Here is a 15,236-nt window from a genome sequence, read left to right as displayed (position 1 = left end):
ATGATTGGTTATAATTACTTTGAATATTTCCTTTAGTCTTGAATTTTCTAGACATGTTTAACAGTGATTGGTTATAATTCCTTTGATTACAATCAAATCATAATGCTCAATTCTATTTGGAGTTACTATTCTAATTCAAATCAAGAAAATTGTTTCTACAACCAATTCAACTCATATTGCTCTAGCATGGTGATCACATATAGTGTTTTGAGACTGCCGGGGCCACATAGTTGATGAGTAACAATGTAGTAAGTAGTTCATAGTTAACAACAATTAGACTGAGCTATGATTGTAAACACTTCTAAACTTTTATGATAACTCATAACAAATTTGGAGAAATTGCGACGTTTTGATGGTTTTGTTTTCTTGTGCTTAATTCTCTCATCTTTGGCTCGCTTGGTGTTGAGTTTTCTCTGTGACGGTCAAGTATATTCCTTGTAGTAACATGAGTAAGGAGGGTCCCGAACAAAGATTCGTTGACAACAAATATACATGAATTTAGTTGCAATTTATGCTCATGCATGTTCATCATCTTAAGAATATCAATCAATCTTTCATATTTAACTTCATTATGACTTCTATATAGGATTGTCACTTTTAACATTTTCCTATAACATGTTATGTCTCAAAACCAACTTAATGGTATGTGCAACACATCGGTGTATGAAAAAAACACACATCATAAATCGGTTTATATTTTATTTTTAATTTTTTCAGAAGTGTTTGTGTTGTTGGCGTTATCAAACAACATTGAAAATATTTTGTTTCGTAATTTAAAATTTGTTATTACATAATCCAAAATAATATGAAATTAGTTATCTCAGTTATGCTGGAATTCAAAAATTTCAAAAGCAATCGTACATTTCGACATTTACCACGTATTGGCATCTACCCATTGGGCGGTAAAGCAAAGGTACGACTTTGGTAAATTGTGATGAGTGGCCAAACATCGGTAGTTAAGTTCACAACAGTTTGTAAATTTACATATCCTAAAACAAAATCTTTTTATTGCATCTTTCCATAGTTTTAAACAATATCGTCTAAGAGGTGAGCGACTTATATGATTGTAAAGCGGTTGGAGAGTATCTTTTATAGACTTTTCAAATGTGGGTTGTCGACGTGGTAAAATGGCGAACCCTCTTGAATCATGAACTTGACAAATCGATCACAAACCATATTAACGTCAAAATCCAAAGATTTCAATCGCACGCTATTGATGATTGATCTTGAGCTGGAGTGCTACTTGTCTTCGTTCAATGTTTTTACATGTTTTTTCATAGTTGAGTTTTACCCAGGTTTGAAAAATGTGCCGCATTTCTTGGACCGAGATGTACATATTTGACAACTTGAGATGATTGATCTTGAGCTGGAGTGCTACTTGCCGCATTTCTTGCATTGCCATGAAATGAGTCGATCACCCAAGATGTCACACCGTTTGACATCTCGCATAAATCAAAATGTTTAGATTGGGGTTTCGATGTTTTGACAAAATATTTGACAACTTGGGATTCGGTTGTTGATGAATCAACATTAACGGATGATTGAGATTGCTTGAGGGCCATTTGAGTGTTGTGACTGACCGAAACAACGAACACCTATTTATACTAACATATGGGTAATATGGTCCATAAACATATCCAAAATCAGTCTCAAACGGTAAAAAAAATGGCTAGAAAGTTGTTTGGTAACGATTAGTTCATCTCTAGCAGTTCACACCCGTTCTAGGAAACTGTTTGAACTTGATCAAAGAAACGGTTCCTTGTATCAGTTCACGAACTAGTGGTTCAAACTGATTCCTATCTGAATATGCAAAACCAGTCATAAACCTAAGGTTACAATTGGTTCCAAACGGTTCCTAGTCAATCGGTTTCAAAACGGTTCGGTACGATTCGGTTAACATTTTTTTTTTACCTATACTAGGTAACGCCTCCCAAACTAAGACTTTACCTTCCGTTGTGCACATGGAAGTACAATGTATCGAAAAGGTGGCTAGAGGGAGAAAATACACAAAAACAAACAGTTCCCGTCTCGATTGTTAATGAAACTATGTCATATCCGAAGGAAACAACTTTCAAAACATCAAACTACTCTTTACGAAAGTAACATAGACAAACTATTTCTTGTTTAAGAACGACGACGAGAAGCCAGAAATGTCGAACGTCTCCACAAAGATTTGATCAGCAATCCTAGACTTGTTACCAGCAAACTGCTTGTACTCTTCACAGATTGTGCTCATGCTCCAATTTTGCAACTTCCTGAAGCACCCAACAAGACAACCCGTTCGATGCTGAAGCCAAGCCCGAATAAATACACTAGTTAGCCAATTTTTCACAAGAATTAATAAATCTTAAAAACATAAACCACTGGCCAGAATGTAGTTTAGAAGAAACCTTTCCATGCTTGCAATGGATGAGCACAGGATGCTTTTCTTTATCTGATATGAAGAAGCTTCAGTTTCTTTTTTATTTTTTATTTTTTATTTTTTTGACATAACCAATATAATTAAATAATACTCAAATTTTCGTACCCATGAGAACATTTAGAGCTCTACGGATATTTTTCTCTTGGATCTCCATGCAAGGATCCTAGTCACATAAATCATTTAATTAAAAAATAAGAAAATTAGATAATATCATCATATCCTAAAATGCGTTATTATTAATTAAATGTTAAGAATCTCTACATTAAACTTATCCATCTTAAATCATAATTGAAAAAGTATAAATAGTTTTACCTTCTATTTGTTATTTGATGATGATAATTTTATCTCTTTTCCTATTTTAGTTGTCTACATGAGCGATGCTAGTCGGTCTTGTTAGGTGTTGACTAGTACCTCTATCATTAGTGCAAAAACAAGGACCACCATAGCTGCGTCATGTTGCATTATTACACGGTCATTGATATGTATGTATGTATCCAGTAAATTCTCAATCATAGCAAGGCTATGAGAAGGTTGAATGATGACAAGCCTTACCCATAATACAAAAAATAATAGGATTGCTCTCAACGAGACCACCCGCGGATTGCCTAATGAACTACAACTAGCATACATGGGGTGAGTGGAACATAGTAATGTTGTGTAGGCAAGATTTTGAAATTAATTACCCAAGTTATCAATTTGTAGCATCTCCTAGATGTGGAATATAATCAAAAGCTAGATTTTGAAATTAACTAATGTGGAGAGCATAATGCTATCAAATGAGGCACTTAAGCTAATTAATTATCATCACTAATCCTTGAAGAGTTACATTTGGACGCGAAATCAATAAATCAAACTAAATGAATATATATAATGGGAGGTTTATTAGAGAACCATAAAAAGTGGGAAATCGAAGAACAATCAGTTATATATGTATAAATCTCATAAAAACACATTTTTATATGTAAAAAAATTCATTTTTTATAATTGTTTTTGAAGCTTTTGCATATAAACACATGTAGAGTATCCTAACAAAAAAAAATTAATTTATTGTTTTACTTTTTTGTTTTTATTTTGATTTATTTTCATTAAACGACTTCTAAATATGTTGATACAAAATCTCCAAAAAAAAAAGTTGTGTAATAATGGATTTTTACATGTAAAAATTAATTTTTCTTAGAAACTTTTTTACATGCAAAACACATAGCTCCCGGGTTCCTCGTTTTTTAGTAGTTACCTAATAAACTCAACCATATATATATATATATATATAGGGTTAGCTAACAATAAAAACCCACTTGAGTTATGAAAACTCTAAAAACTCATTCTCAACCACATATTTTTAATTAAAGATTAAATCTTGTGGTCCAAAATTAAAGTTAATAAAAAATGTTAAAGTTAATTTACACTTTCTCTCTCATGAAAACATAAATAAAAATTAGTAACAAAAATGTAAAAAAAATAGAAAAACATTTTTTATGTTTTCGATGTTTTGTATTAAATGTAAGAACATATATTACATGTAACAAAAAAAACGATGCTACATAAGGTTTTTACGGGTTTTCACAACTCAAGTGGGTTTTCATTATACTTTGCCACACACACACACACACACATATGTATATAGAGAGAGAGAGAGGAGAATAATATCATTGTAGGCTCATCACGGACCTTAGATTTCTGAATTCCGAAGTTATGCAGTTGAATTGAATGATCAATGAGGAACTCAAAATTCTCTTCCGGATAAGGTTCTGGGCACAAATATCTTCGTAATTATAAATCCCCAAACTATTCTATTAGTAAGAAATCATAATCATCAAAAGAAAATCTAGAAGATCATTGACTTACATGATTGAGCGAAGTTTTCAAAAATGATAAGTTAGTGGCGTCCGGTAATCCTGACCTGAAGATTCCGTCATCAACCACGGAAAAATTCATCGGGGAATGTGCACATCATCGGACATAATTTCTTTCCGTTCAATAGTCATATCATTACACACCCTCTTTTTCTCACCTGAAAATTCCTCATCAGCTCCAACTGCATGGAACACGGAGGGTGTAGAGCTTTCAGCTTTCATGGTGTTTCAAGCCAAAAGAGACTCGATTGTTCACACTTTTTCAGTTTTTTGTTTGACTATGTTCTTTGGGCGGTGCTATATATTGATGGTACACATACATGCACATAATACACACACACACATACACGCAGGGAGGTGTCTATGCGATGCGTTGTAAAACACACACGGGTAATCATGAAAAATGTTATTTTAATTGTAGTAATACCATACTCAAATTAAAAAGAATAAAATGATCGTTTTATGGTGTAATTGTTTTTAATAAAATGTTAATATATGGAAAATTTTTTCCTGCTTAAAAATCATGGAAGAAGTTGATTTAAAATGAACTTAACATGGTAAAGATGAGACGACAAGCATGTGATTATTTCTAAATAACCAAAATTTGATAAAGATAATGAGATAAAATTGTAAATATTTTTTAATTCTTGGATGATGAATGTGTCTAAAAGATATAACCCTTTTTGTATGTCAAAGAGTGCATATTACATCCATCCACGATCAAAAAGTAAGTTAAAATTTTACACACAAATCTTTACCCATATATTTCTTTTTAAATTTCATTCTTAAACGTATCCTCACTCTCTCTTGATTTTTAAACTGCTATATTTTTTTTCATACATTAATAATATATATATATATATATATATATATATATATATATATATATATATATATATTAAATTATGTCATAAAAACAAACATTTTATTCTCTTTAATTTGTGTATTGTATTACTATAGTTTTTACCATTCAAAGAAATTTAGCATGTTATGTGATTACCAAGGTATGTGTTTTCCGCTGCATCGCATGTGCACCATCTAGTGTGTGTGTATAAACATTTTACTAAGAGAATAGAGAGAACAAAATAAATAATTCATTGTTTTCAATTTCAAAAATTTTAAAACAAATAAAAATTGTTGAAATGCAATGTTTATTCATCCCAACTAAAATTTTAAAATTTATAATTTATCTAATCTAACTAATATGTTAAAACAATACAATTTTGTTCACATGTCCTTCAACTAGGTTGTCCACATAGGCTTCCATGTCATCAACCTTCCATAAATCTAATTTTCATATATTCACAATAAAATTTTAATCAATGATATTGACTTTTATATTTTTGTAACTTATTAATGTAATTATGATATTAATTATTCTAATTATTGTTAGTACTAAAAAAACATATTAAATTTACTAGGTTTGAATTGTTCATCGTTTCTTCTTTAAAATGCACATGCTTCGTTCAAAAATCATAACGCTCCTCATCGTTTGTAACCAGATTATTCGCCTCATCTATAACTGGTTCTTCATGATTTGTTAGTTTCATAATCCAAACAATATCAAATATGTTCATCGTTTGCAATTATCAGGTATGATTTATATTTTTAGTGTTTAATCGATTTTTGTGAATAACAATATCAAATTGATTCACTGTTATTAGATTTAGGGTTTTATTGCATGATTTTTTATACTAACGGTTAATAGATTTGATATTTAATCTATTCCTATTAATCGATTTATGTTTTAATCCATTTAGGGTTTAAAGGTATGAGTTTTTTTAAATTATTGGTTAATCGATATGATGTTTAATATGTTTGTTAGTTAAAATTATTATGTTTATATATTGTGATTTTTGTTCCTAATACATCTTTTTCCAAGTTTCAGTAATATTAATTTATTTTTATGACCTATCAATTTAAAATTTGAAAATCTTATTATATATGGATAGGAACCTAACTTTTATAATAATTAAAATATTAGTTTATTATATTTAACACATTCCTTTATTTGGTATAATATTAGTCAAACAATAGTAATTGATTTGACGAGCATTTATCAATCAGTGCACACAAAAAATAAATCATAATTCATTTTAAAAATTTTAAATATTTCATTTTATAGTAGCTGACTTTATTTAAATATATTAAGTTTAAAAGTTTAAACACCTAATCAATTACCTTTATAAATTTAGAAACAAATATTTATATCTTATAAATTGTTTAAATGCTCTTTCAAAACTCTTAAATTTTTGAAATAAATGTTTGTTTTATAGGTTTGACTAACTCATTAAGTTTTAAACGCTTTCACCATAAAATAAATATTTTTCAAAATAGAATGAAAGCTTTCATTACTATTCATTCAAAATTATTTATAGATATTATTAAAATCAAAATATTTTGAAACAACTTATATATGCAATCGAATTAACAAAATATTTAATTTGTAACTAATTCAAATACGAGTTTCATTATTATTAATTTTGCAGTAATTTAGGATATAAATTGGGGTATTGTTTGAATTTGTAACTAATTTGACGTGTTGTATTTATATGTTTTAGCATTTTACTGGTTCCAAATTACTTTAGATAACATAAACACCATCAAGGTATGTTTTCTTCAATTATGTCTATGTAAAGTTTTTCTTTTTATTAATTAATTTTATTATCACTAATTGTTTATTTTTTTTTCTAATGTATCTGTGTTGAAATTTACACAATGTTTATTTTTGTTATATTTCAGTTATTGTGTATGAGGCATGACATTTCGGATGTCGATTTAATTAGACGACTAACTTTCAATTAATATGTGTTTTTTGTTCTCATGTTATAAGTTATAAAGATGTTTTAACTTTTTATTTATCTTTGTTAGTATTTGTATGGTTTTGTATTTGAATTAAACTAACAATTTAATGTCTCATAATTTATGTAAAGATATCATTTTTTATATAAATATGACATTTGCATTTTACTAAATCTTACTATACTATTAAAGCAACATATCTTTTTCATATGTCATTTAACTAGGTTATTCGCATATGATGCCAAGAATACAATTTCTATAAATAATTTATCCACCTACTAAGCAATTTAATTTTAAACATTAACTTATAAGTTGGAGAATATTTAAAAATAAATGGTTATAATCACCATTTATTGAATAACAAAGGCAATTAATTGCCTTCATTGTTATTTTCTAAAATTTTGAGACTTTATTATTTTATTTTTTTTGGATTTTGGAAATTATTTATGAACGTTTGGACTGGATGTATGGATGTTTGATTGAAATGGTGGTTTAAGTCATGAAGTTTAGATTTTATTGTTGCTTTATTAAACGGTTTAATCAAACTTATAATTGTTATATCTCATTATTATATTCATATTTGTAGCATTCTTTATGTTGTGTACTAATATGTTTTATAATTTCAATTAAAATAGTTTTTATAACACACAACTTATGTTACAACATCTATATGTTTACGATTCATAGCTTACAACATATGATTACAGTACATGATGGAGTTTTAATTAATATGTCTTTTCTTATTTCATGGTATAACTTAGAAATATGTTTTAAATTGTTATTTCTCTCTTTTTTTATTTGTATGTTGGATTTTTTAATTAAAACAACAATGTGATACCTTATATTAATAATGCTAGATTATCTGTCGTTTACAATTCATAAAAATGTATATATATATATATATATATATAAAGTTTTATATATTTTCATCCATGTGTAACACGGGATCTAACCTAGTAAACTAGTAATTAACCATTTGTGTGGATTTAAACTCACCACCATAATTATGAGTGGCAAGCACCACACTAACACATAAATATGACATGGTTCTTAAAAGGAAAATTGGATTTAAATAATTCCAACTATTGACTATTGGCAAATAACAGTCCCAACTAATGAAATGACCACCGGGGATCCCATCTTTTAACATATTTGCTCCCAACGATTTGCGACTAACATAATACTAACACCGCCAGTCGCTGGAAAAATGTTTTTGGCTGGAAACCAACCTAACAACACCACCACCATCACCACTTGAACACTATCGTTAACTACCACCAGTAGAACACCAATGTTGACTGTTACATCTCGGATCTTTCATATTTATATTCGTTTATGTTTACCAGAACCAGGAATATAATTCAAATATTTCGTATTAATAAAATCTTGTATTTATTAGCATTTAACTTGATTTAACTTATTTTATGTCCCCATAACTTTCAAAATCATCAAACAACTCTTAGAAACCATTAAAATCGCTTATTTTGGCTCAAAAACGCATTTTTAGAAGTATAGGTGCTAAAATTGTCTAAAAAAAACTTTGGTCACATACCCCCTCCTCGCGCCGCATGGAGAAACACCCCTGCTCCCTCGCGCCGCACGAGGAATCCATCAGATACAACCAAAAACCCGATTATGACTTGTTTATTTTTTTTCGTTAATTTTGGAAGCCGATTTTGTGTATCTTTCTTAGAAATCATCTAGAATATGATTTGGCATCATACCAAAGCATACTCCACCAAATTTATTAGAGTAAGGAATACGTAATTGGTCTAATTTCGTTAATTATGTCAATTTCCTTTTGTTTTGATATTTTTGCAATTACTAACAATTTCTTGTGCAATAAGTCAATCCCTCTTATTTAAACCATCCCTAATCATTGTAAAACCTTGACCTAAATCAATTTAGCCATCACTTATCGTTTGTGGTGTTTCCTCAAGAAACTCTTTTGGTTTGACTTTAGATGAAGTATCTTTGGAAGTTGTTTATGGTTATATTGATCATGGTTTAGGATATAAGTAAGTTCAAACCCTAATTTCCATGAGCCAATAAAATTGGAAGCAATTGGGCATGATCGTATTCAAAACCCTTAGGTTAGAAAGTTTGTTGATCAGAGGAGATGTTTTAACTGTAACGAAGTAGGACATGTGTTCTTTGCGTGCCCTGATCGTTATAATCACGATCAAGGTTACCACCAAAAATTGTTTAATAAGGTTGAATTCATACATGGTACAACATCTGAAAGTGATAAAAAAATTCCAGTATCGAAATCAAACCAATAAGGATTTTTTTATTCACAAATATAAATGTAAACAAAATAAGGAACATTCTTGGAATAATCCTAAGTTTGTTTACACTCTAAAATCAGATGTTTTTACATTTAAAATCAACTAGGAAAGTCTTAAAAAGGAAAAACAAAAATGTCAAAATCCAAAATTTAAAATAAAAGCTCACATGTCAATTCAAATTCAAAATAAAACCTAAATTTGTTGAGGTTGTTGATTTGAAAGATTTTGATGTTAAACGGTTTGAGAATTTGAAATTTTACGTGAAAATATCCAAATCAATGCTATATCATTGGATCATTAAAAAAAAGACTCAAATGTAAATTCCAAACAAGATTTTGTTGAGAAAGAGTCTTATTCTAAAAGTTCGGATAACATTGCCATATCTGTAAAATCCAAAACTTCAGAAAATTCAAAATTTTTAAATGCTAATTCTAAGTGTTCAGACAGCAAGTATTCAGTTGTCACAAATTTGTCTGAAACTCCTAAAACAGTTGAGAATTTTGAAAATGTCATAAGGTCCAAGACCAAGCGGGCTTGAATTTCTCAGTTTTTTCTTAAACTGTATGTGCGGGGGCTCCCACAATTCATAATGTCTTATCATTGGAGCATAGGTGTTGTAAGACACTGTCAAATTAATAGGAGGGTGGGGCATACATAGGAAATTTAGGAAAGATGGAGCTTATTACGGTTTGTTTTTTATGTCCATCTTGGATTGCTTAACTGTTTATTCTTGTTATTATGGCTGCTATTGTGATTAACTAAAAGTGATCTAGAAATATCTGTAGACCACATCAAACAGTCAAGTTTATTTTTGATAATGTTTTTGATTTTAGGGGGAGAAAATTATTTTAGAAAAGCCAAAAACATTCAAATATTTGAAAAGGTCAAAAACATTCAAAACATACTAAAAAAGCAAATATATTAAAAATTATTTGCTCATCAGAAAATGAGTTTTTGAAGCAAAAAGGAAAGATGATAGTACAATGATTACCTGGTCCCAAGTCCGGTAAATAGTAAGAAAAATGGTTGAATGCTTAATTGCATCAGTGCATTGGTAGGCCTTTAAATAAACAAGTATGAAAAAGTTTGTGATATAAACCTAAATTGCCAAATTGAAAGGGTGTTAGTTTCTAGCAAAGTCTTGATAATGAAGGCAGAAATGTAATAGCCTGTCATACTCAAGCCTTTTAGTCAAAATGATCATTTAAAAGTGTTACAAATTTACAAGAAGCTAAGGTATTGGTTAATGGTTAACGCTTCAACAATGTATGGTCTTATGGCCTTAAATCCTGTATTGATGGGATGCTTTAAGGTTCCGGGCTCCATTGGGTTTTTATGCGGTTTATCATCTGGGTATACATTTCGATGAATATTAAACTTACTTAAAAAAGCGAACCCGCAGTTTATCATCCAATAAGTCATTAAACTTGATCACACAAGTACTTTATTGTACTAATTCATTACTGACTTGATCAAAACACGTTGTTAGTCATACATTGTCCCCTTGCTCGCGTCTTATTACCATTAAGAAACGGACCATAAGGGACATAATGTATGCAACCCGACAGATGAAATCATGCATACTCATCCATGGGAAAGGACCTTGAGGTATTGCTTAATAATGGGGGTTATCTTGTAGTGGGGATTATTTGCTAGTATGCTTGTTTAAAAATAAAAATATTTTGATCTACTGATTCTACGGTTTAAGTCAAGTTGGAGTGACATGGTAAAAATTAAAATACGCCTGAATCAAGATTAGATCGATAGTTCTTGATATTCTGCGCCTAATTGAACCAAATTAAAACATATCACAGAAATTTCTGAAACATTTGTTGGAAGGTTTAACTGGACAACAATACCAATGACTGACTTAACACTAGTCATAATAAAGCTGAAAATAAAACTGTGCCAGAAGGGCAATTTGGTCAATATGATTCGCTGCTCAAACTCACAAAAATATGTAAATGTTTACATGTTTGAAAATAGCTTAAAGTTCATTTGTTTATTGTCTTTATTGCTTCTCATAAAACCAAAAAAGATTTTATTTTTTTTATTTAGTTTCGACTCTTAATGTATGAGTGAACTATCTCTTGGGTAATTTTTTTCATGAAGGATGAGCTGTGCGGAGTTTCAAAATCTTATCAAAATGACAAAAACGCTTATCTGTTATCTTCAAGGTCATTAAATTGAATTTGAGATACAGAATTTTTTCAAAATTAAGCTACTTAAGTTATTATTTTGTTTATTCAAGGAAATTAATTTGTACCTGAATAAAAGCATGGGTATGAATCATTGAATCGGATAAAAACTAAAAAATGCACTTATGCAGCGCATAAGTTTTTCAACTTATGCGGCGTATAAGTTATGCGCTGTATAATTTGAAAACAGCTTACACGCTGCATATGTTTGGGTATAAACATACTTACACGCTGCAGTTTCCAATATGTATGATAGATGAGGTTTAATATCTAACAAAAACATTTAGAAGCTGGTCAAAAATTTAATATGCCATTTATAGCAAAATTAGCTTATGGTTATAAATAGATCGAATATCTATTAGAGTTTCTAATTGTTCTTCGGTGTGTCAGCGTTTTCTTACAAAATTTTGCATCAGGTCGTTCAAATCACGAGGTAATCTTCTAAACTTATAATTTTAGTGCTAAAATCGAATGATCATGTAAATCGATGCAAAAACATATACTCAATAAGTATTGACAACTGATTTGATACAAATCTTGATTTCAAGTAGTTGGAATCAAAATTGATGTTGAGGAATGATTGATTGCTTCTGATTGTTGAAATATAATGGGTTGTGTTTGTTTTTCTCGATGAGGATAGGATAACTCTATATTGATCTACGGAACCGATAATGCACTGTGTTTGTTTCGGTGCGCTTCGGTACTAATCGATGAACAAAACCGACCGAGTACGTAAAAGTGATGTAAATAATAACTCATTGAAGTTCATTGGAAATTTCGGCAGAGTTTTGGCACAGATCGGTGTCTCGTAAAATATCAACTATTATAACTACTTAAACACAATGTGAACTATTTATACTAAGACAACACTCATTCGTTACTAGATCAACACATTCGTTACTAATGATCCCTCATTCGTTGATTTGCATTCCAATGCCATTGCACATTCATTTAACTAATCAGCTCATTCGTTACATGCTCCCATGCTTGCTCATTCATACTTAAACTGACATGCTGATTCTTTTGGCTTTGATCTCACATTCGTTACTCATGCATTCATTCGAATCACACTTCATTCGTTGCACGATTGCCACATTCGTTAACCATTAGACATGCACAATGGTTATGTTGCATGCTTCCATTTGTTAACTTGATCTCATTCCTTATATGCATGCATCTTATACAAAGACAAAGCGACTCGCTGGTTCAACTCCCTGCACTTGTCACATTTCATGTGCTAATAGACTCCTCCTTGACAATTGCTGAAGTTCGTTTAACTTTTAGTCTTTGTCGCTTTCAGTTGGTCTTCACGTGTGTCTTTATACATATAATGCCATGAAGAAAATGCACTAACAAACTCTCCTTTGGCATTAGTTGTACGTCTCCAATCTTTATCAGCATCAATCTTCTACACACGATCAGCATCTTCACTCCCCCTTAACACGAATACCCTGCCATACCTTAAATTCACCATCTTGAGAAGATTCAAGGATTGAATAATCATCACTCTTTCAAAACTACTGTCAATCAACACATTCCATCAATAAACCGTAAAGTTTATCTTGATTTAGCATCTGAGTACAAATAGTATAAACAATAATGTGTAATGGTGAAAACATTTTTTTGTAACACGGCAAAAACATTTGAAAATGTATATCGCTTGTCGGAAGATCAAAAATAAATTGGAAAGAACAATCTTTTTGGCGTTTACAAACTTTATGCTAAAACACACCCAAAATATTTTTGATTTTTCAAAATTTATATCAAAACACACCTAAAATCTTTTTGTATTTTTCTCAAAATAACGAAAAGAAATTAAAACTGTAAACATAAATAGTACATATTTTTGTGAGAAAGATCACGACATGGGATCATATTGACTAGTAACGTCCTAAATTAAACTTCAATTTTGACATCATTATGCACATAACCAAACGATGATTGCAAATATAAATGTCCTTTTTAAACTTTATATAGATCCTTCAATAACTTTACGATACGTATTAAGGTTCAATTAAGCACAAATCTTATGTGGATCCCACTTATCAGACACAATTTTAATATCTTTTATATAGTGATTTCACATGTACATATTTTTCCTTTCTTGAAATGATTAGCTGTGACTCATACAAAAATAACAAATAGAAAACAAAGCAGAAAGTTAAAATTTTCCCTTAAGATCGGTATTACTACACGCAGATATGGTTCCATTTTAACAAAATAAAAAGATAAAATAAGTTGAAGTTGTATAAGACCTAAACAATCAAGTCGGATAATACCGTATTATCGCGCAAAGAAAGTCTAAGGATTTATACGAAACACCAAGAAAATAAAGCAAAATATCCAAATCTTAACCATCAGGTCGGATTTATACGTTACACATCTCTTCCACCATATGACGGTTCAGTGCGCTATCCCAAACCGCCCTTGCAGCACTCCATGTGGGTTGACCCGATGCAGTCGATGGCACCACCACCCCCACCATCATCAGGAGAAGGTAGCAACGGCGGAAGTGGAGCATTCAATTTTTTTGAATTTTCGGACTTCATGACCTCCATCTTCGGGCCGCCACAACCACCCTACTATTTATGAGGACCCCGTCACGTCAGGTGCATGTGTTTCGTATATTATTTGTACAGTTGTTTATTTTATGATTCGGTTTTAGTTATTGGGTGGAAGGGAGGAGGATGAAACATTTGGCTTAGTGTTACAGGTCGGAAAGAGGTGGTGTTTTGTTTGTTTTTACTTTCTCAAAATCATACATTGGGGACAATGTATCTCAAGTGTGGGGATGGGAAATTTTTCGTTCAAAATTCAAAAATTTTTAAAAAAACAAGAGAACAATTGAAAGAAAAAAACTGAAAAGTGGTAAGATAGCAGGGGTAAAGTTTTTGTCCCTTTTCATGGTCATAATTCCCTCAAAGTCAAGTCTGCTTAGTTGTTTTTAAAAACAAATGAGGTTGAGGAGTATTTTAGTCAAGGTTAGCATGCTTTCGGTATAATAACCCGCATAACATATCCATATTCACTTGATTATTTGGAAAATTAAGAACGGTGATGGAATGGTTATTCTCCGTTAGAACTTGTGCTATTAATGCATTTCGAGACCTTAGCTTGGCATAAGTGCAAAAGTGATAGAGGCAACTAGGTTTAAGCCTCGTCGGGATGAGCGCGAGTGTGGGTTTTGGGGGTTGGGCCTCATACATTACACATATTAGCGTGGGCAATGAGAGGGGCGGGGGGTTGGTTCCTTTAGTAAACCTATTTGGACTTATTCTTCTTGTATAATTAACCCCGATATATGTTTTGAGACGATCCGGCTTGATAGGTTTTTCTTTGTAATTGTATTTGTTTTGATATCAATCAATAGAAAGTAGAGGCGTTCATGATTATGTGCAAGTCTAAGTTTATTGAAAAAAAAATGAAAAAAAAAGATTGGGATTCAATATCCAAAATGATGTGTATCGAGTTAGGATACAAGTTGGTAGTGTATATATAGTAGTTTATTAATTTGTTTTATTGTCTATTTAGTTTTGATATAACAAGCCGGGTTGGATCACGTGAGTCACTTTCAACATTCCCATTCCATACCTTTACACCTGGCCCCATTACAACCCGTTTTAAGACCTCTTGATTTGTATTTGTGTTAAAGCATAAATTGGTGGAGATTTGA

The 15,236-nt window shown here is 30.8% G+C and overlaps 1 pseudogene; it reads right to left on the bottom strand.

Annotated features, from left to right (window-relative positions):
* Positions 1-2,113: 2,113 nt before the first annotated feature.
* Positions 2,114-4,497, bottom strand: LOC143552080 (inositol diphosphatase DSP1-like; annotated as a pseudogene).
* Positions 4,498-15,236: the final 10,739 nt, after the last annotated feature.

The sequence above is a fragment of the Bidens hawaiensis genome, unplaced genomic scaffold, assembly GCF_021521415.1.
Source record: "Bidens hawaiensis isolate Kalapana, Puna unplaced genomic scaffold, B.hawaiensis_p1.1 tig00016760_1, whole genome shotgun sequence".
In the NCBI taxonomy this organism is placed as follows: Eukaryota; Viridiplantae; Streptophyta; class Magnoliopsida; order Asterales; family Asteraceae; genus Bidens; species Bidens hawaiensis.
This window is presented reverse-complemented; position numbering and strand designations above follow the sequence as displayed.